At 34.6% G+C, this 23,316-nt stretch overlaps 1 long non-coding RNA gene across 3 annotated transcripts in view; it reads left to right on the top strand.

Moving 5' to 3' along the window:
• The first annotated feature begins 16,207 nt into the window (after positions 1–16,207).
• Positions 16,208–23,316, top strand: part of LOC114286548 (uncharacterized) — a 31,381-nt gene continuing 24,272 nt past the window's right edge. The window contains exons 1-6 of one of the 3 annotated variants that reach the window (XR_014339671.1): positions 16,210–16,448; positions 16,561–16,804; positions 17,611–18,168; positions 18,291–18,378; positions 18,527–18,589; positions 18,936–19,011. This is a non-coding gene — a long non-coding RNA (uncharacterized LOC114286548). Of the gene's footprint in view, positions 16,449–16,560; positions 16,805–17,610; positions 18,169–18,290; positions 18,379–18,526; positions 18,590–18,935; positions 19,012–23,316 lie in introns of all 3 variants that reach the window. The other 2 variants (XR_014339670.1, XR_014339672.1) reach the window with 2 other exon arrangements.

Raw genomic sequence — 23,316 nt, 5'->3', positions numbered from 1 at the left:
GGGAATCTTTAAAGGGCCAATCTCCGTCATGTTTGTGTTGGTCGGTGACCGAAAAAGCTTTTGTGGCAATGACAATCCAAATAGCAAAACACCACACATTTGATACAGACACAAACAGTAAATAAATTAAGGAAATCATAGCATGTTTTCAAAGTCCACTTTTGATTAGACTCTTATTAATCTAGTTTTGACTTTTAGATGATTGAGCGTCACGACTAAGGCCAAGTTTGAGAAGATCTAAAAAAGTCAAAAAGTCAAAAAGTTACTCAAAAAGTTAAAAAGTTAACACTATTCACCAAAAGTCAACAATTACGGCTGCACAACTCCCAATTCAAATTTTTCCCTACAAATCAATTTTTACAATTTTTTATTACACATTTTTCAATAAAAAGTCAAAAAGTTAACCCAAACATCTATATTTTCAAACTCAATTTTTTAGTCTAAAAAGACAAAAAATGCACTTTTTTAGTCTTCCCAAACTTGGCCTAAGTATATCCTTTTAGGATATTTATTTGAATGGATTGGATAAGAAAGAATTATAATGTAATAAATTATTAGTTTTAGGCTTGGTTTGACATATATTTAAAAAGATAAAAAATTATTAAAAAAATTAAAAAGTTATTATTATTTATAAAAAAATATATATATAAAAAAAATAAATTACACAATGCAATGTACAAGTATATACAGTAGTGAAGTGATGTCAGTGATGGTCAAGTACAAGTCATACATATTGAAGTGATGGTCAATGGTATAAATTTACAATGCGGGGTGTACAAAAAAATTAACCTAGAATGGTGTTATCCGGCCCACGGGGGCCTATTACGAGTTTTGTTTTGATAATCTGAACTGTTCAATGTATATAACTCGTCGAGTACTATATATCTGTAAAAAATTATGTTGATCGGATATTTCTAACTATATGATCAAATCAGTTTTATATAAAAAAAAAATGGTATTATAGTTAACGGTTAACAAAATATTAATCCAATCAGATAGCTATTGATATGTGATCAACGTGATTTTTTACAAACATATAGTATTCGACGAGTTCTACACATTAAATGGTTCCGATTAGCAAAACGGGACCCGTGGTGAGCCCTCACGGGCTGAAGAACACCATCCAATTCAATACCCAAAAAGTAGGCAAGCATCTCCTATGCTACTCTCTACAAACCTTGCTGCCTACCGTATAGCCTACAATGTACAAACTTCTCCTATACACCAATTTATACAATTTTTTAATACATATTTTTTTGTAAAAAGTAAAAAAATTAACCCAAACAACTATATTTTTTTCTTAACTTTTTAGTCTAAAAAATTAAAAAATACACTTCTTTAAGACATTCTAAACAACTTCTTAAATAAATAGCTCATGAACTATTTATTTAGATTCGATGTATATTTGACTTTTAATTTGACTTTCAATACACTAATCAGAAGATGGATTAATAAATTTATTCAACACAAAGTCTAATCCCACACCTCCTTCTCATAAAACAAACGAGCCCAGAGAGTGCAAATTCAACAATGGCTCCATTTGGTGCAACTATAAAAATATTTGAAATAAATTTGATTATTAAAAAATTGCGATAGAAAAACTTCTAATTTTTGTTTTTTTAATTATTAATTTTTAAATTATAAAAAATTATACACCAAAGAATTTAATCCAATCAATCACACCTTAGTTAACTCTCGTGATGTCATTATATTTTATTCATTTACAAAGCAATGTAAAACTTCAAAAAACAATGTAATGTAAAATTTTACAAAGGTTAGAACAACCAAACTTCGATGTTTTGTTGTAATTAACAAAAATAAACAAATAAATAAATAGTGAAGATCCTAAAACAAGAAACAAGAAGGGAAACTAAAAATTAATTTTTCTCTCTCATTCCTAATTTTTTTTCTTAAATGGCGGAGGAGCGAGAAGAGGGTTTGGAAAAATATTTTTAATAAAAAAAGAAAAAGAAAATATATTTTAAAAAATTTAAAATATATAAAGAAAAAATAAGAAGTATTGTTGGAGATGATAATTAAAAAAGTAATTCCCTTAAATAGGAAGTACACTTTTTAATTAAAATTTGAGAAAAAATTAGGAAGGATTGTTAGAGATGCTTTTAATATTACATGAGCTTATACAATGGATGCATTCTTTGCTGTTTTTTTTTTTTTTTTTGATTCATGAGAAGAGTTAAAACAAACAGAAAAACAACAGAGGGACTAGGGAGGTTAATCCCTTCCAGAGCCAACTTTAAGCAAGTCAGCAGTTAACAAAGATAGGATGGGTACAGGAGGGTCCTCCTTCAAAATGAGGTGCTCTTGTTGATTTACTCCTAAATTAGCCAAAGCATCTGCACACTGGTTTGCAATGTTTTACTAATAATTCAACAATCTAAATTTAAAATTGAATTAAAATGATATCATTTTGAGTTATATGATTTTTTTTTTGGGAGTGTAAAAATATAGCGCTAGGCCGTATCGACAATCCAAAACAAAATCAGATATAAACCCAAAACTAATTAGGCCCAAGAAGAATTATGGGTCAGGCCCATGATGTTTCAGAAGCAAAGATATCTTTTTAGAAGAATATTTTTAGGAATGGATCTACATTGATTAAACGGACAAGAAACACAGCAGGTGGGCTATGGCCTGCACTGTACTAACAAAGGGGGAGAACCGTCCGATCAACCTCCATCCGACGATCAGTATTGTCATACAACTTGGCCACTATGGTCTGATATCACCATAGTCGTCCGACGAGCAAAGATCCAATGATCTGCAATAAAAATAATTTGGCCACTAGCACAAGTGACCCCTTTACAATAGAAAGATCGTCTGATTAAAAAGGGAATGTATGATGACGAAAGAACTATCAGTTATAAAAGGAGAATCAGGTAAACTGGGAAGGACAGACCAAAATAATCCAAAAATATTTTATTACAAGTCATTTCCTATTTCATATAATGTCCTGTTTGATAGAGCTGTGGGAAAGTGATTATAGTTATAGCTTATAATTATGAACATAAGCTAATTTTTGACTTATAAATTAAACTTTTTCTCCCCCACTCAAAGAATAAGTTGATTTTTGACTTACAAAAAGCTATAAGCTGTATTGTTAAGTTGAACCAAATACATCAAAATAGCTTAAATTAAGCTAAAAACTGAAATAAGTTAGAAATAAACTCTACCAAACAGGATCAATGACTGATTTGTATATTGACTTAATCGTCGGAGGGTCCTTCTGACCTACCCAAGTCAGGAGTGATTTCTGACTTTGAATTTTCTTACAAATTAAAGGATTGGGCGCATCATCTCACTATTTTCCTATAAAAATAAATTTACCATCCATGTTTTTTAAATATGTATATATATATATATATTTATTGTAATGAGATGTTATATTACTTCAATTTTAAACTCGAATCATTAATTTTTTTTCCCCCACTTGTTTAGTGTAATAAAATGTGGATGAAAATCCCTATAGAAAAATCATGAGTGCGGATCAGATAGTCCATCCAACTTGGTTCCAGTATCAGAAGAAGGACCCTTGCTTTGGACTCGTGTGAAGAACACGGAGAGCTGTGTTAATACAACATCAGCAAACACTCCACCAACGGCATTTCTGAGAGTTGTTCTCATCCACCCATTACTGCCCATTTAAAGTTATGTTTTATTTTAAATTTAAAAATAAGAAAGTAAATAATATATACATATATATATATAATACTTAAAAAGTAATTTTTTTTGTGAATTATTATATAACAATTGTAATAATTTGAAAATTTAAGTTGTCCCTTAAATTTTATGTTAATATTAATAAATTATAAATGATTACAAAAAATAATTTTAACTTTATATTGTTATTTAATATTATTTTTTGAGTATTATGATATTTTTATTATATTTTTTCTAAACCAAAATATACTAAATCATAATATTTTCTGTACAACCAGGAAGCGTGCCCCCAATTCACTTGTTGTCCACGCCTTCTCTCCTCTATGTAGGAATGTTCACCGTATGCATCATCACCAAGTTTCCAAACTCTCTTATTCTCTCTCTGCTCTTTAGCGTGTTTTTTATATATAAAATTTTGAGTTTAGTTTAAAGTATCTAGTGGGTCACGGTGAACGAAAGGTAAAAGTTAAAATTAACATTAAGTTGAATTATACTATATTTTGAGTTACCATTATATGTTTTACGTGTGTTTTGAGTTACCATTGTTTATTTTATATAAATTGTATTTTATAAATTATATTAGTATTTTTAATTTATGAACCTTGTTTTATATAATAAGAAAAATCCATAGATATAATTGCTTATTAAAATTTATTTTGAGTAATTATTTTATAAGTAGCACCACAGAGGTTTCATGTCTTGAGGGATTTAAATAATCATTGGCTCTCTGATTAGTCACTTTGTGACCCTCTGTCTGTCATGGATCCACTGACACTCTGATTTTTGGTATGGAGCAAAGTGTTATACGAAACTAAGTACTACATTATTGTGGGAACCACCTCTAGAGTTCGTACGAGCCACCTCTTGAGTCCACATATCTATTTTGTTTTGTACCATGGTTATGATTTCTGGTATGGAACAAAGTGTTGTACGGAGTTAAGTGTTATACAATGGTGGAAGTCACCTCTAGAGTTCGTACGAGCCATCTCTTGAGATCATATATCTTTTTTGTTCCGTTCTTTACTGCGGTCGGATTATTTTGTTTATATGATTTCTATCAAATGATTTTCGTATTATATATTATGTATATTAATATCAAGCTTTATTTAGCCAATAATTATCCATGGTGAATTTTATGCTATTATGTTCTTAGTATAATATTTCTCACTATGTCATGTGCTTATGACTGTTTACCAATTTCCAGGAAACAATGCAATTCAAAAATAGTTTTTTGAGAGTCTTAGATGCAGGGTTGCGGATTAGACACACATAGCATTTTTATATTATTTATAACTCTAATTTTCATATATAAATATTGACTTTTTTGGTCTATAAATTTTGTTATAAAAATAGAAGCTCCAATGATTATTTTGGTATGCTCACTTAAATATTTTTCCGCTCTCGTTTAGTGATATGTTTAAGAATTGGTCAGAGGTAACTTTAATTACTGGTTATCACGATACTTAACTCTTAAATACGGAGAGCGGGTCATAACAATAGTTGTTGATTTACTTAAGAATCAATCAGTCAAAACATAACCCATGCTACATATGTTTTAAAAGTCTCTCACATTACCTTATTTGAGTTACATTTTTTTTTTCACAAATCTTTTTTTACAATTTAAATCCAAACCCAACTTAAATGTTGAAGTAAAATGTAGATCAAAAGAACCAATCGATTAGTTGCCAATTAGGGGTGATTATGGATCCATCTAATCGATTCAACCCAACTAAATTTGATTGATTTTGAGTGAATGCATATTTTTTGACGGACGAATGCGGATAAAGTATCTTAAAATCTGCGGATACAGTTTTGATAGCAGATTAATCATTTCACACTTGCATGAACTCGATTAGTTTGTATACAAAGTTCAAAAAAGAAAAGAAAAGAAAAAGAAATTGCTAACAAGTAACAACATAGAATAGAAATAATATAATATATATTTTTGTGAAAAAGAAAAACAATATCTAAAAAATATATATGTGTGGTGTCATGGCCTATTATAGACAAATAATACATATATATATATATATATATATTAGATTACTAATTATTAGAGATTGTAAAAATTATGAATTATAATTAAAAAAAATGTCCAAAATTTATAAAGTCTAAATTGCCAAACCGATAATATCCATCCGTCAACCCGCACAATCCGTATCCGTCAAACCGGTGAATAGATGCAGATTAATTTTTTTTAAATTACCTAATTTTAGACGGATAACGGATGAAATCGCACCTAACCCGATCCAACCCGACGTGCAATCACCCCTATTGCCAACTACCATCATAGCCTTTTCTAGTGAGCGGATGAGCTTTACCAACAAATTATTAAACATAGTCCAGTCTGGGCCACGGAATTCATTGTGGGTGTCACTCCAATATATATATAAATAAAGATTAATTGAAGAATTATGCAATTAAATAATTCATCATCTTAATCTTAAAAAAAATGACAAGTTATTTTTAAAATTATATATGCTATTCATTTTCCTGAAATCAAAAATGATAAAATCACATATATATAATTATTGGATAATTTTTTATTTATTTATTATGGATGACACACATATAACTATAGTTATTGAATCGGTTTTACTTTGAAAATATAAATAATTCTTTTTAATGATGTTTCAATATCTAAGTAGGGTCAATTGATACCCCATGTATGTGGCGCTGCCCGTGATTATTTGCATGTCATCCTCATGCATACCTAGTAGCGGCCCAATAATTGGAGCAATTTGACCATGGAATAGCAAAATAGTAATATTCGTGTTCCACCTAATGTGAACTTTTGGCATTATACATTCTACTATTTATATGTTTTTGCTACATCACATTTCTATTTTGTGCATATTGCATTCTAGTATTTCAATGTATTAAAGGAGTTAAATAGTTTCTTAATTAATAATGCTTAAAGGGTCACAAAACATGTTATGATGTAGATGTTTGTTTAGTTCAATCCCATCTGTACTCACATTCGAGTTGGATACTCATCTCAAAAGGCGGTGTTTGTTTTGAGGGATTGAGGGGTGAGATTGGACCATTCATCCATCAAGAGTAATAGTCTGTTGTTTGATTAAAAAATTTTGTACGGGACTTTTAGTCCCTCCGGACTGTTAGTTCCAAATCTATTGGACTATTGTGTCTCATGGGGAGGGAGGTAGGGAGGGAGGGTATGGGACACAAATGAAGAGATAAAGGAGGATATGAGATTAGATGGTAAAATGACCATTTTGACCATCTACTCTTTAATTATGTATTATATTTAGTAAAATTCAATAAAATTTAAATGTCCCAATTTAAGAATAAAATAATTTTATTTAATTTTTATTGATGTTTTATTTATTTAATTTTTTAAAATAATTTTTTATAAATATTTTATTGATGTTTTATTTTAAAATTTTGTTTATATTTTATTTAATTTCATTATTTAAATTTTAATAGACGCTTTATTTAATTTAATTATTTAATTATTTTTAAAAATAATTTATTTAAAATTTTAATTAAAAAAATAACATGTATTTTTTATTGATATTTTATTTATTTAATTTTTAAAAAATAAATTTATTTAATTGTGTAAAAAATAAAATAAAATAAATTTTATTTAATCTAGTTAAAAATAATTAAAATATTAAAAATATGTTTAATATTGCTATTACTTAGTAAATAATTGAAAAGGGTAAAATAGTCATTTGAATATTTATCTTTCTCCATAATATCCTGAACAAACATATGATACATATCCTATCCAGCAAAATAGTTATTTCTTGATATTTAATCTCATGACTAAACAAACATGAAATACAAATCCAGTCCAACCAAATCGTTCAAAGATAATATCCCAACACTAACAGTCCGATAGATTTCAATCCCTTCTTATCCAGTCTGTCCAAGCAAATACACTAAAAGTGGATATGATATGGATTTGAAGACTGATATGTGAGCTGGATTTGCATTGCCATTTGTGTGGTGAGCTTGTTGCTGATATTCCACCGGTTTATTAGAATCGTTATTATGAGGACCGAAATCCTTGTTTCTTATATTTGGATTTCCCTCCATGGTCGACACTTCAACATTTTTATTGCTTTAGAAAAAAGGAGATATTTTCTCTTCTTTCTTTAGCAAATTAATGACCTTATATGATAAGTGTTCATATTTAAAAAAATTGAAAGTGTGCAAAATCACTCCTTAATTATTGTTAGTGTATAATTGTTAATAGCTGTTATAGCATCATAGCTTAGCATTATAGCTTTAGCACTTTATCTTGTAAATTCTTTATGCTTTCGGTGGGCATCCAATGCATCATATTCTCTCTATAAAGAGAGTGCATTCTCTTTGTAAAATATATAACATTATAGATTAATATAGAGCTATTCAATTGCTTTCTCACTCTCTCTCTCTCACTCTCTCAAACTATTGTTTCATATACAGTTGCTCTCTCTCTCTCTCACTCTCTCAAACTATTGTTTCAATTATAATTAAAAAAATCCGCTTAATTAATCAATTTAGCTCTTATATATGCGTATGATTGTGTACCAAACATAATGCAGCCAAGGAAATCCTTGGACAAATTAACCTCTATACTTGTTGCAGCACGGGATTTTTTTATTCCCAAATTCTTCTGTCATGTTGTTCCAATGTACTTTTATTGAATCATGCTTCAAGATTCCACATAATTTAATGATTTGGAATGATTGAACATAGGAAGACTGGAGGGCAAAATTAGGGGTGTTCGCGATTCGGTTGTAGAGTAGAAACTTCCAATCCGACATCTGTCTAAAATTAGATAGATGGGAGAAAATCAATCAACAACCATCCGACAGATTGACGGATTGGTGAATGAATATGAATCGGTTTGACAGTTTATATTTTACAAATTTTCAACAAAATAAAACTTGTTGACATAATTTTTTTTTCTTTTTTTTCTTTTGGGATATCATTCCAATATGTCTTATTAATAATGACTACAAACAAGATAATAATCCAACAAACCTCTATGTTAACAATGACTGTAAACTAGGGGTGCTTGTAGTTCGATTGAGGCCTGTGAACCTCCAATATGTCATCAATCCAAAACTAAACAGATTGGAGAAAATCAATTTTTATCCACCCGTTTGTCATCATGCATTCGTCTAAAATGCTATGGATCGGATCGGTTTGGACGGATCCGTATATCTGCTGAGCATCTCTAAGCAAAACGGTTTGAGAACAGATTATTTTTGGAAACACAAAAGAATCAGTGGCATATAAGCAAGGCAACAACACTAGTTTAGCATTGTTAAACTCACTTTCTTCAAGTTAATCATATTTGATATACTCACTTTCTTCATTTTGGTCCTGTTGGTGGACTCGTGTTTTTGAGTTTACTGGATTAGCAAGATGTAGATTCCTTGTGGAACGCTTTTCAAGATTTTTTTTTTCCTCCAACATTTTCTCAGCTTTAAGTCCACCAATCAATCTTTCATAGATGAAGTTTCCATATATATCATCAACTAGAAAAGCATCTTTAATTCACTTTTTTTTAGACTTTAACACCACCAATCCTTGCAAAAGTAAGTTCATCTTTACTGACTCTTCTTCTAGTCCTCTTCATAAGCTCTCTGGTCTTTATATAGATCAATTCATGACTAAAACATCATATATATCATATTACACTCTTCCTAGCTGCTTCATTGATCTGATATTTTCATCCAATTCAGGTATATGTTTCCAAACTCTGTGGAAAATGCTAATGACAACCCTGTTAGGTTTTATTCTTGGCAATCCCGTTTGACAAAACTCCTTTCAGTTGTATTTATTTTCGCACTTTTTATTTCAGTGAGGCTATGAGTGTTTAGATGCGAATCCAACCCGAATTGTGCTTTTCAGAGAAGTTTGTGTTGATAAAGCTTTCAAGATTGCCACTTCGCTGATTATGACGGGGATCGAGCTGCCCGGTCAGCTCGTGGGGGTCCAGGGGGCAGCACCCCTTGGCGGGTCCGGGGCAGCGCCACGACGGGATCGAGGGGCAGCGCCCCCGAAGCAAAATGCAAAAATGCATTCAAAGTTGCCTGTCCGATCATGTTATATTTTTCTAGTTTTTCCATTTTTGGCCTTCCCGCTCGAGCGGGGAAAGTGACGCTCGAGCGGGGATTGGAAGCTCTCAGCATCTCTGCAGTCGCCTGTAAAAATACTGGAAGGTGTGATTTTACGCTCGAGCGGATTCTCCTACGCTCGAGCGCATCTCAGTTTGTTCGCACGCAGTTTTTGGTCAGTCCGCTCGAGCGGGCTGTGTTAAGCTCGAGCGGAGATCGCGGGACAGATTCTATAAATTCGCGTGTTGGGTCAGATTTTAGGATGACTGCTCCAGATCTTCTTTTTGGTTTCTAGGGTTTATATCTTGGGATACTTTGGGAGTTTTTTCTTTGATGTTTTTGAGAAGAGTTCTTCAACTCATGGTTTAAAAAGAGTACATCAAAGGTTGTGTTTTGTTCTACAAAAGAGAGAGTTGTTCTTCAGTTGTGGATTCTGAAGAATTCGAGCATGAAGCTTTGGTGGAATCCGGAGTGGCTCATCAGAAAGACAATTCCGTGGTGAAGATGGGGTTGGAAGAGGCACTTAAAGGTTGGTTCAATTAGGCGTTGTGGATTCGCTAGGTAATTGAGAGCATACTTGTGTAATTCCTTTAATTCTTCTTAGTGGATTGTCTTGTGGCTGTTGCCCGTGGTTTTTTGATCACAGTTAGAGGTGTCCAATTGTGGTTTTTTCCACGTTAAATCGTTGTGTCTCTTTGTCTTGTTTGTTTGATTGTTTGATTGGGATTGTTATATTCTGCTTAAAATTGATACATAATCACAAATCAACATCTAGAGGATTTCTAGATTTTTCAATTGGTATCAGAGCAGGTCGTTCTATTTTTTTTTTAAAAAAAAAATTCTTTTAAGAACGAGATCTTGTTTGATTTGTGATAATGGATACAATTCGTGAAGGAAATTCTATGGTTCGACCACCCCTACTTGACGGATCCAATTATTCTTTTTGGAAAGCTCGGATGAGATCTTTTTTAAAATCTATTGATGAAAAAGTTTGGCAATCCGTCATGAATGGGTGGATTGAACCAACAATTATCGTTGATGGAGTTACAATCCCCAAACCAATTGATAAGTGGGACACAACTGATTACCAAAATAGTAGCTGGAATAGTAAAGCTATCAATTCTCTCTTTTGCGCTGTCACACCTGAAGAATTTAGTCGTATTTGTAATTGTGAAGTCGCAAAAGAGGCTTGGGATATCTTACAAACTATTCATGAGGGCACTCCTTCTCTTAAACGCTCAAAACTTCAAAGGCTCACATCTAGTTTCGAAAACCTTTCAATGAAAGATAGTGAGACCTTTGATGAATTTTATGCGAAGTTGAGTGACATTGTAAATTCCAGCTTCAATTTAGGTGAAAAAATTCTAGAATCCAAAGTTGTGGGAAAAATTTTGAGATCCTTGCCCGATCGGTTCCAACCAAAAGTTACGGCTATTGAGGAGGCTCAAGATGTTGACAACCTCAAGCTGGATCAGTTGGTTGGAAATCTCCAAACTTATGAGGCACACAGGAATTTCAAACAGAAACAAAAAGATATTGCTTTTAGTAGTGCTCATAAAGTTAGAGAGGATTCTGATGAGGATTGTGATATAGATTCCAAGATTATGGCTGCTTTTGTTAAACAATTTAAAAAATCTTTTTTGAAAAAGAATCCTGATCTTTTGGAATCTACTCATTCTCATAAATCTAAAGGCAAAGATAAACTCAAAATTAATCCTATAGCCAAGAAGGAGAAAGGAAAGATACAAGGAAACTCTGAAAGACTCCAATGCTATGAATGCCAAGGATTTGGCCACTTTGCTCAAGAATGCCCCACTCGGTTGAGGAAGAAGAAAGCCCTTACCATCACTTGGGATGATGAATCAGAATCTGATAAAGATGAAAGTGACAATGAAGATCAAGGTGAAGAGAGTCATAAACAATTTCTTGCTTTCATAGCGGCTTCCGAAGTTGAAGGACAAACAGATTCTCCGAAGATGTCAGTTGAGAATATCACTGATGATGAATCCTCAGAGAGTGATCATGAAGAGCTTGAGCAAGCATATGAAAAGTTGTATAAGGAATCCCTTAACTTATTCAAATTGAATGACAAACTCACAAAGAAACTCAAAGCATGTGAAAGTGAGAATGTCAAACTTAAGGAGGAGATTTCCGAGGCCAAGATTAATGCCATCAAGGTAGCTGATGATCGACAAGTTCTTTGTGCAAAACTGTTGACTTGTGAGACAAGAGGAATGAACTACTGCAAAACCATGCCATGTATGAAGAAAAGATTGAATCTCTCGAGATGTCACAAGTTGCTTTGAAAGAACTAATGATCAAGAAAGAGAAAGAGCTCAAGTGTGCTATGGCTACCATTGGTCTTTGGAATAAAGGATCAAAGACTTTGGAGGATATCATTGGATCTCAACAAAAGAGTTGTGACAAGAGTGGCATTGGCTTTGGTGGTAAGAAAAAGCAAAAACAGAGTGCTTCCACATCTTATGATACAAGAACTCAAGGAAAGGGAGGACAAAAGATTCAACAAGAGGAAAGACTTCTCAAACTCCCTAGAGTTGGTAAGGTAAAAGAAAAGAAGGTACACCCTGTTTTTATTTGTCATCATTGTGGTATGCATGGTCATATTCGCCCCTTTTGTTATAAGTTGCATGGGACAGTGTTTTTGCCTAGACCTAGGAATAGGAAGTTGGAAACCATGTCGAGACGGGTTCCTATTGCAGGGGAAAGGAACCACAACGTCAAGACACCACCCAAGAACCGCAATTCTCACAACTTTGTTCGTACTAAAGCAGTTTGGGTGAGAAAACTTGACTTGTGTTAATTTGTTTATTTGTTTTAGCTTTTGGGTTTTTGTGTGTTGTTTTTAATTAAAAAAAAAAAATGTGTGCTTGTTCATTTTTTTTTGTCTTGCTTTATTTAAAAAAAAAAAAAAATCCCAAAAAGATTTTCTTAGTATGGTTTTGCAAGCTTGAAATTTTTGAGTGGTCCTTGGTGCATATTAGATTTGATGAGAATATCCATTACATATTAATATATGTGTGCTTTCTGTGGTCTTTACTCATGTTGGAGTGTGTGTTTTTTGATTAGTATGTCTCATTCTGTACACACTCTTGGATTAGCAAATTTTGGAGTCTTCCGCCTTAGTGATTATTTTTTTTATGGACTTCTGGCATTGATCTTTTGCATCTCTAAAGGAATTGACCTATACTAGCATATCTTGGGTGATGTTGAGTCTCTTAACCACCTACCATCTTCTTGCACCTCCATGGCTTTCCCCTTAATTCTTTGCAGTCTAGCCATGAGGAAAAGGCTACCTCAGAGTCACCAACCAGGTCATCCTTATTATATCCATGCTTTTCTGGTTCGGTTTCCATAGTCTTAAGCGTGTCAGCCGCCAATGATTGTGCAAAAGAAAAAGAAAAAGAAAAAAAAAGAAAAAGGAAAATATGTAAAAGAAAGAAAAAATGTGCAAAAGAAAGAAAGAAAAAAAAAAAAATTCATTGATTGAGGGGGAGCCTCCGCCTTTACTCACCAAATACCCCTTGATTCCTAGTGGTTTGACTTTCCTTTGTCGTACTTAAGATTCTCTTGTCAGAGGTCCGGCTTTCATATCACTACTAGGATTGAATCTAGTATTTGTTGAACTCCAAGTTTCACACACACACTTTTATCATGGGATCTATGCTTTTCACATAATGCATCACTTGCTTTCATGAGGAATCTTCTACAGACTGTGCACATTGTGTTTACTAGTAATTGTGCTTCTTGGATAATCTTGTGTGTTTTAAAGTACAAATCTGAAATTCCTTGCTTGCTCCATCATATTTTTTTTGTCGTTTTCTTCTTGTTCACTGTTTTCAGTATTTGTGGGTGATTTTAGTGAGGGGGAGTTTGGTTCATCTTGATTTGGGTTGGTAAGGGAGTTTGGTTTTTCTTTGCAAGAGTTGTTTAGCATGAACACTTTGATATGTTTGATAAGGGAGATTGGCTATATTGTTTTTCATGTTGCTATGCACTATTTGCCCTTCTTGTATGCTCCTGATATTTACATTGTCATATCATTGCTTGTGTGGTTTATGATCTTGCTTGTGTTGTTTGAGAGTTGTTTTTCATGAGTCTTAGTTTTCATCTATTCATGTTTTCCATCTCATGTTTCAAGATAATCGTGTCATATGTCTCTTGCTCTTTCATATACTCTTGTGGAACTAATAGTTGTTTTGGAGATTGTGGCACTAATAACTGTTTTGCAGATCATGACCTTAAGAAAGAAGTTGGCTTTTGTTGGCTGTAATAGGTTGGCGTGTTTAGGATTTTATTTGTTAGGTGTGTTTTGTCACGGCATTGCCAAAGGGGGAGATTGTTAGGTTTTATTCTTGGCAATCCCGTTTGACAAAACTCCTTTCAGTTGTATTTATTTTCGCACTTTTTATTTCAGTGAGGCTATGAGTGTTTAGATGCGAATCCAACCCGAATTGTGCTTTTCAGAGAAGTTTGTGTTGATAAAGCTTTCAAGATTGCCACTTCGCTGATTATGACGGGGATCGAGCTGCCCGGTCAGCTCGCGGGGGTCCAGGGGGCAGCACCCCTTGGCGGGTCCGGGGCAGCGCCACGACGGGATCGAGGGGCAGCGCCCCCGAAGCAAAATGCAAAAATGCATTCAAAGTTGCCTGTCCGATCATGTTATATTTTTCCAGTTTTTCCATTTTTGGCCTTCCCGCTCGAGCGGGGAAAGTGACGCTCGAGCGGGGATTGGAAGCTCTCAGCATCTCTGCAGTCGCCTGTAAAAATACTGGAAGGTGTGATTTTACGCTCGAGCGGATTCTCCTACGCTCGAGCGCATCTCAGTTTGTTCGCACGCAGTTTTTGGTCAGTCCGCTCGAGCGGGCTGTGTTGAGCTCGAGCGGAGATCGCGGGACAGATTCTATAAATTCGCGTGTTGGGTCAGATTTTAGGATGACTGCTCCAGATCTTCTTTTTGGTTTCTAGGGTTTATATCTTGGGATACTTTGGGAGTTTTTTCTTTGATGTTTTTGAGAAGAGTTCTTCAACTCATGGTTTAAAAAGAGTACATCAAAGGTTGTGTTTTGTTCTACAAAAGAGAGAGTTGTTCTTCAGTTGTGGATTCTGAAGAATTCGAGCCTGAAGCTTTGGTGGAATCCGGAGTGGCTCATCAGAAAGACAATTCTGTGGTGAAGATGGGGTTGGAAGAGGCACTTAAAGGTTGGTTCAATTAGGCGTTGTGGATTCGCTAGGTAATTGAGAGTATACCTGTGTAATTCCTTTAATTCTTCTTAGTGGATTGTCTTGTGGCTGTTGCCCGTGGTTTTTTGATCACAGTTGGAGGTGTCCAATTGTGATTTTTTCCACGTTAAATCGTTGTGTCTCTTTGTCTTGTTTGTTTGATTGTTTGATTGAGATTGTTATATTCTGCTTAAAATTGATACATAATCACAAATCAACATCTAGGGGATTTCTAGATTTTTCAAACCCAAATAATGTCTTGATGAGAGGAAGGAAAAGTGCTTAAAATATATTATAAAAAAATGTTCAAAAACATGTAAAATTGTTCAGAAATGTATGAAATGTCACTATAAGAAAATAAGATATTAGAAATAAATTTTTAAGAACAAAAATAATTTGTCAGCAAAAATTATACTTTTAAAGGCAAAATGAAAATATTTAAAATATATTTATATATATATATTTAATTATCTTCTATCTATCTATCTATCTATACTATTATAAAGTGAACACCTCTTATGGTGTCCCGAAGCTTTACTCTCCTCATGCCATGTGACAGTATTTTTTATTTTTTAAAAAAGAGTTAAACAAAGAGATGGACAAGGACTCATACCATTTAAGCTAAGTACACATTATAATATTAATTTTATTATTATTTTTTTTATTCCTACTTATTTAAATTGCACACACATCGTGGGTGCCACCCACTAGTATTATTATAAAGTGAACACCTCTTATGGTGTCCTGAAACTTTACTCTCCTCATGTCATGTGACAGTATTTTTTATTTTTTTAAAAAAAAGTTAAACAAAGAGATGGGCTTAAACCCTGACCATGAGTTTAAGTACGAAGACTCATACCACTTAAGATAAGTACACATTATAATATTAATTTTATTATTATTTTTTTTATTCCTACTTATTTAAATTACACACATCGTGTGCCACCCAGTGTTATTATATTTTTGAAATAAGTCTATTGCAGAAGGATTAATGAGTTTTTACCTCCAATTTTGGTTGGTCCCCAATAAACTCGACTCGACTCATACATTATTTTAAGAAAAATGCTTGGGAGCACTAAAAAGGGATCACTAATGATGTGGCAGTGGGCCCTGCCCACTTTCTATGTCTTGTTTTTATTTTTTTATTATTTTTTTTGTCATTTCCAATGTATTAGTGCTATTAGTGATGCATTTTTTTAGTGGTCTAAATCATTGTTGTTATTTTAATTCTTTGAACCTCAATAGTCGGGATTCATTCTTTGAAGAATGGCTCTCTCTCTATCTCGATCGATCGAATCCCTAATTTCCTTCTCCATAGAATCTGTGGTTTGTTGATTTCGATCCCTAATCTGATCTTAGAGACTCCTGTTCTGCACTTCTAATCGGTGGTTTGTTGATTTCATCCCTGAGGAGTCTCATAGTGTCTCTCTTGACAGCGATTTCAGTATCCAGGTTTGATCGATTAATCGATTTTAGTCTCATTGATTTGGTTTTCGATCTATTGTTTGCATTTGTTCTTCGAAAATGATTGTTTATTAGTGTAATGTTTGTATTGATTGTGTAGTATCAACAACGGCCTTTTCAACCCTGAGTCTATCTTTGAGGAACAACACCAATGGCAACAAGAGCAAGAACGCTGTAGCATCATCTACATCTCTTCGTCAGAAAACCCTAAGTCTGATCTTGGAACTGAAGGAATTGGCCTCTTCGCTCTTGGACTCCGCTAAGCGCCATCTCGATCGCTTGCATTAGGAGATCCTCAAGGACCTCGAGGTCTCTCTCTCTCTCGTCTCCATAAACGATTAAAGGTCCCTCTCTCTCTCTCTCTCTCTCTCTGAAATTTTGTTGTGATGTGCTCTAATTGCTTGACAGAAATTTCACCATAGAACTACAGGTTGAGTTTTGATTGTTCTATCTCTGTTTCTGTGTGAGCACGCACAAGTGTGTGCTCCTCTGCATTGTTATTATTATTATTTGTAATCTCGAGTTCACTTCCAGAAAAGAAAAAAAAAAAAATTTGCAGAATGAGAGGTTGAAATGTTAGGTTCGTTATATGTAATGATTTGATAGTCCGGATTTGATTTACTATGACTAGTTTAGATTAAATTTTATGAGATGACCATAATTGTCATTGAAATTATGAGATTGCTGTCTATTACAATGATATAAGATTTTATATTGACCTCTCTTAGGGAGTGTATTAGTAATTTAACCAAAAAAAAAAAAAAAAAAAAAAATTTGGAACACTTGGTATGCAGCAAGTCCAAACAGAGCGACTGAAAAGAGAGCAACATAGAGCATAATAAGCAGCCACCAAATCAACCAACAAGTGAATCCAATGCCTGAGTTGTATTGAATCAACTACCTACCTACTACCTCAATGAGTCAAAAGACAAATCAGCTAATTTTTAACTCTTAAGCCATAAATAATTAGATTTCTATCCTATCATATCCCCATTTGCTTTTGTATTCAAGCATGCACCTGTATAAGATCAAAGTGCCTTCATTAGTAGCTGAAGCATTGAGAAAGGGAGAAAAAAGGAATGGCCTACTCTTCCTCTTGGCCAAGTTTTTTTTTTTGTTGGTCTCACTCTTACTTGGCTTCTTATTGCAGATTGGGTTAACAATATTTGTAGCAGGTCCCAATATGCTGGTTTTTGCACCGCAACTTTGAGGCCTGACCAAAATGCTGGGTTAACAATATTAGAACCTTTAAATTTTATTCAGTTAAATAGTCTACTAGGATCCTTTCAATTTTTGTGCAGTTAGATCCACTATGATCCAGGTCTGTGGTACATAATGTTAAATCCACACATTTTAAATCCACATCCATTCAAATAGATCCTAAAAATTTCAACTCTTTCTATCTCTCTACAATTTTTGTAATTTCTGAGCTGGATGGCTATTTGACACAAAATAAATAATAAATAAATTAAATTTATACATGTATAATATGACTACTACTCCTTGTGACAAGTTGGGATGAAGTTGCTAAGCACTGATGATGCATCTTCAATATTGTTTTTGGTCACATCTCAATCAACTTGATTAATGTGAATTGTGTAATGAGCCAAAGTGACCATGCCTCAAGGAAGAGACGGCAAAATTGGCGATGATGTAGATCAGTTTGAGATTGATGATGGAAGAGATTGTATTACCTTGCCATAATGTGGTGTGCTTCCTGCCATCCAATGTGTTTGATTACAGTTGCATGTATAGTTTTTCTAATGCATTCTCTCAAATTTTGTTCACTGATTGAGTTTTTTATAACTTGCCTTATCCTCACCATTATAGGGAAAGTGGTGAAATGTGTGCAATGAAGGAGGTTACATTATTCTCGAATGACGCAAAGTCAAAGGAAAGTGCAAACCAGTTGGGACAAGTAAGTTTGGTAGTCATAAATTTAATTGAGGTTCTCTGCAGGATAAGGCTTCTTGTTTTTCATTAGAAATTAGTTCTCTTTTTGCTTGTTTTGGTCTAATTTCTATTAACTGTTGGATAAAAGTTCTTATGTTGAGTGTTTCTGACAGGAAATTGCTTTATTGAGTCGGTTAAAGCATCCTAATATTGTGCAGTATTATGGGTCTGAATGAGTAAGTTTTATGCCTTCCATTTACTTTTGTTGATTTTAAAAATGGGTAATGCTTTTGTTTTTTGTTGTAACACATATTTTGATGTTGTCATTATTTCTAGAAGTTATTTTGATGTTCTGAAACGGAAGACTCATTAAGTGATGCTAACTACTAAAAAATTTTCTGATATAGTTTCCCGTGGACCGTAATTTTGGGCATTTATGGAAATTGTTCAGTTGATTGGCTGTACTACTACACATTTGATATTGCATCTTAGAGAGAAGTATATTTTTATTTGTCACTTCCAGAAGTCTTTTGATCTAACACTATCTCTGAACTTATAATTTGTGCTATATCTTGTGTGCAGGGATATTGAAGGAGCAAATATCCTTGTGGACCTAAATGGCTGTATCAAATTGGCTGATTTTGGAATGGCAAAGCATGTAAGTCTAGGCAGCAATATGTATATACTCGTGAAATGTAATCAAACCAATTGAGTATTAGTCATGTTTGAGTTAAGTACTAAATTGTATGTTTGTGTGTGTGAATATTATCATTCATTGAGTTTACACAAGCAGGGATATTTTTTTTTAAAGATGGACATAGTATGCTTTGCCATTTACTATTATAGCCTGTCATGTACCTCGAATTAAATTATCTCTGGCTGCTAGATATTTCATAACAAGTGTCAACCAATACTTGGCACTAAACCATGAGATCGCCTGTTGAAATCCATCCTCCTAGAAAATATAATGGCATCCTTCAAATTTGAAGATCGTTGGGTAGTCATATCCATTATCATTTAAGGGAAGTCCTTATCGGTTGGCACCCTAGGTCAGGATATACTTATGTAGCCTTAATTTTTTGGTCATGACACAGTTTGGTTACAAATATTCGTAATTCGTGCTTTTCTTTAGACACTTATTTATCAAAAATCAGCCAAGTAGAGTTTTGTATGTACATCTGAAGTATACATCTTAATCAGAATTCTTACATTCCTACTTACCAAAAATAAAATGAAATCAGAATTCTTACATTCCAATTTCAATAGATAGTAGAATGTATCCTGGGTTTTACACAATAGTTTCCTTTGCAATTTAGTTTGTAAATATACATGTGAGGTGTTTTGGGAAAACTTCAAAATGCCATATTGGTATAAGAAGAATATAAAACCAATGAAGATTTAATGCACATATTTCTGTTTCAAGTGAATAGCCCTAAAGTATATGCTGGTTGCAAGTATGCTTATTATTGATTAAAATCAGAGATGTTAGCTTTGATTGTCATTGTTGCTAAAATTTGAGCCTAGATAGAGAGGAATGATTGATTTTTTTTATTCTTTATAATAATTATATGTTTTCCTGCTCGACTCCTTATGTTGGAAGATGTTTAGTTAAATTACCATGTTTGATGAATGGCAAAGCTTGTAAGTCTAGGCAGCAATATGTATATACTCGTGAAATGTAATCAAACCAATTGAGTATTAGTCATGTTTGAGTTAAGTACTAAATTGTATGTTTGTGTGTGTGAATATTATCATTCATTGAGTTTACACAGGCAGAGATAATTTTTTTTAAAGATGGACATAGTATGCTTTGCCATTTACTGTTATAGCCTGTCATGTACCTCGAATTAAATTATCTCTGGCCACTAGATATTTCATAACAAGTGTCAACCAATGCTTGGCACTAAACCATGAGATCGCCCATTGAAATCCATCCTCCTAGAAAATATAATGGCATCCTTTAAATTTGAAGATCGTTGGGTAGTCATGTCCATTATCATTTAAGGGAAGTCCTTACTGGTTGGCACCCTAGGTCAGGATATACTTATGTAGCCTTAATTTTTTGGTTATGACACAGTTTGGATACAAATATTCGTAATTCGTGCTTTTCTTTAGACACTTATTTATCAAAAATCAGCCGAGTAGAGTTTTGTATGTACATCTGAAGTATTATAGACACAAATTTTAAAACATGAAGGTGCGTTTGGTAACACTTACGTTTTCAGTTTTCTGTTTATATTTACAAAAATTTAAAAAACTCAAATAAAAACTTGTTTGGTAAAATTTTTGATTTATAAATCAGTGGTCTCAGTTTATAATTTTGGCCAAAAAATGAAAACACGAAAAATGTGTTTCCATTTTGAGTTTTCATTTCTTTTTTTTATCACCCAACATTAGCCACCACCCGCCATCATTTTCCACCACCGTCTTCCGCCACCACTATCCACCACCCACCCTCCACCACCACCTGCCACCACCACTCGCCACCCACCTGCTACAACCACCCACTCGCCGCCACCACCCACCCCCCGCCGCCACCACCACCACCTACTTGTTATCCACCCACTACGTGCCACTACCATTCATCGTTCACCACCACCACCCGCCACTTACTACCCACCACCTGCCACTACCATTCACCGTCCGCCACCACCACCCGCCACTTACTTGCCACCACCAGCCACCTGCCACCATTCACCACCAGCCACCTGCCACCCACCCGCTACCACCACCCACCACCACCACCACCACCACCATCACCCACCACCCATCCGCCACCCACCTGCCACTACCATCCACCACCACCACCACCCACTCGCTACCACTTACCACCTGCCACCGTCACTCACCCACCTACCACCACCACCACCCGCCACCCACCTGCCACCACCACCCACCACCACCACCACCACCACCACCCACTCGCTACCACCTACCACCCGCCACCGTCACCTACCCACCCACCACCACCACCACCTGCCACCACCTACCATCCGCCACCCACTTGCTACCACCACCCGCCGCCGCCACCACCACCACCACCACCACCACCACCACCCACTCGCTACCACCCATCACCCGCCACCGTCACCAACCCACCCACCATCACCACCCACCCACTACCACCCGCCACCACTACCACCCACTCGCTACCACCCACTACTCGCCACCGTCACCCACCACTCACCACCCACCACCTGCCACCGCCACCCACCTGCCACCACCACCCACTCGCTACCACCCACTACTCGCCACCGTCACCCACCACTCACCACCCACCACCTGCCACCGCCACCCACCTGCCACCACCACCCACCACCCGCTACCACCACCTCCCACTCACTACCACCCACCCACCCGCCATCACCACCCACCCACCACCACTAGCTACCCACCACCCACTGTCACCACTTTTCACCACCGTCTTCCACCGCCACTTGCCACCACTTGTCATTTCTCTCTTTTTTATATTTTTAAATTTTTTTAAACATTTTGTCAATTACCAAACGCGTTTGTAGTTTATGTTTTTCTAAAAATAAACAAAAAATAAACAAAAACCAGTTTATAAAATTTTGGTAAATATAAACTGAAAACGTAAACGTTACTAAACACACAAGTGTTTCAACACATTTCAAAATTTTATGTTACAAATGTCCACTGTTTAGTTTTTTGACTAAACAGTGTTGATTATTTGAATAGCAGGTTCTTATTTCCGATCTGTATTTCAGATCTTTAATTACACATTTTATACAAATGAAACCTTTGATTAATGAAGAACAAAATAAACAACAAAAGACAATTAAAAAAAAAGAAATATTTTATTGAAATTATTATGGGTTTTGAACCCTCGAATACAAAAAATACAATTCTTGGATTTGGAACCCTTTACCTATTCATCGCCATTAGCGTAGGCTCTTTAGTTCTCTAGGCTTCTCTTTTTTTTTTTTTTTTTTTGTAACGACTTCTTTAGCTCTCAATTTCTTTCTCTCTCTCTCTGATCTTTTCCCTTCTGATTTTCTTTCCGATCCCCGCGTCTTGTGTGATAGTCCTCATATTTATGGAGGGCCATCAGGTGATAGGAATGCTTCATCTTCAATTTGAATTTCAAATTGAATGATATTTTAATTTCAAATTGAATGATAGGGCCATTTAAATTTTGAATAATAGTGCTATCTGATTAACCGGATTGATCTTTGGGGTTTCATCTTGTGTGGTGTCCTTGTTGTAGACTCTACAGGTGTCATCTTTCGTAAGCTCCACGTGTCATTTGAGCATCTTGAATAACGTCGTTAAGATACGACGTTGTTTTATTTATACATTTCAACGGAGCAAGTTAATCATTTTGGGAAGTGATTGCCTACAATAATCTTATCGTAGGCTCTATGTGTGTGATTGACTGTATTTGAAATTTAAACATAAATTTGGTTTAAAATTTATGTGCCAACAAATGCCCCTCGTGACTTGTACAAGTGAATTTTCTTAATTGTGCGAGTCACGACAATTTGGCACTTTTATGTGGATGATCTTTAGGTCTTAGATGAGATTATTTCTTTGCTTTGGTCCCTCGCTTTTTTTTTTTTTTTTTAGCAAACTGTTTGGTAACCTTTTCTTTTTATATTGTTGATAGAATGGAATGAACCAAAGTCACAAGAAGGAACTGTATCATTGCCATCTAATGAAACAAATATTAAGGCAGTGTTAACTAAAAAAAAAAAAAAAAAAAATCTCTTGTATGAGCTTTCTGTGACATGATATGGTTTATCATTATGCACTTTAATCTGGTATTTTCTACACAAGGCAAATTCTTCTAGATCAAAACTTGATATTTTCAAACGAAGCTCAAGCTTCTGTCTTTTCCCTCGAGGAAATCCAGAGATCTCCTTTGAACAACTCCCTTTAATTCCACTTTTTGTAGGAGACTCTTTAGAGATAGAAACACTTTCAACCACTTCCTCTGACCAAG

This window comes from Camellia sinensis, chromosome 9, assembly GCF_055761805.1.
Source record: "Camellia sinensis isolate YWXY chromosome 9, ASM5576180v1, whole genome shotgun sequence".
Taxonomy (NCBI): Eukaryota; Viridiplantae; Streptophyta; class Magnoliopsida; order Ericales; family Theaceae; genus Camellia; species Camellia sinensis.
This window is presented reverse-complemented; position numbering and strand designations above follow the sequence as displayed.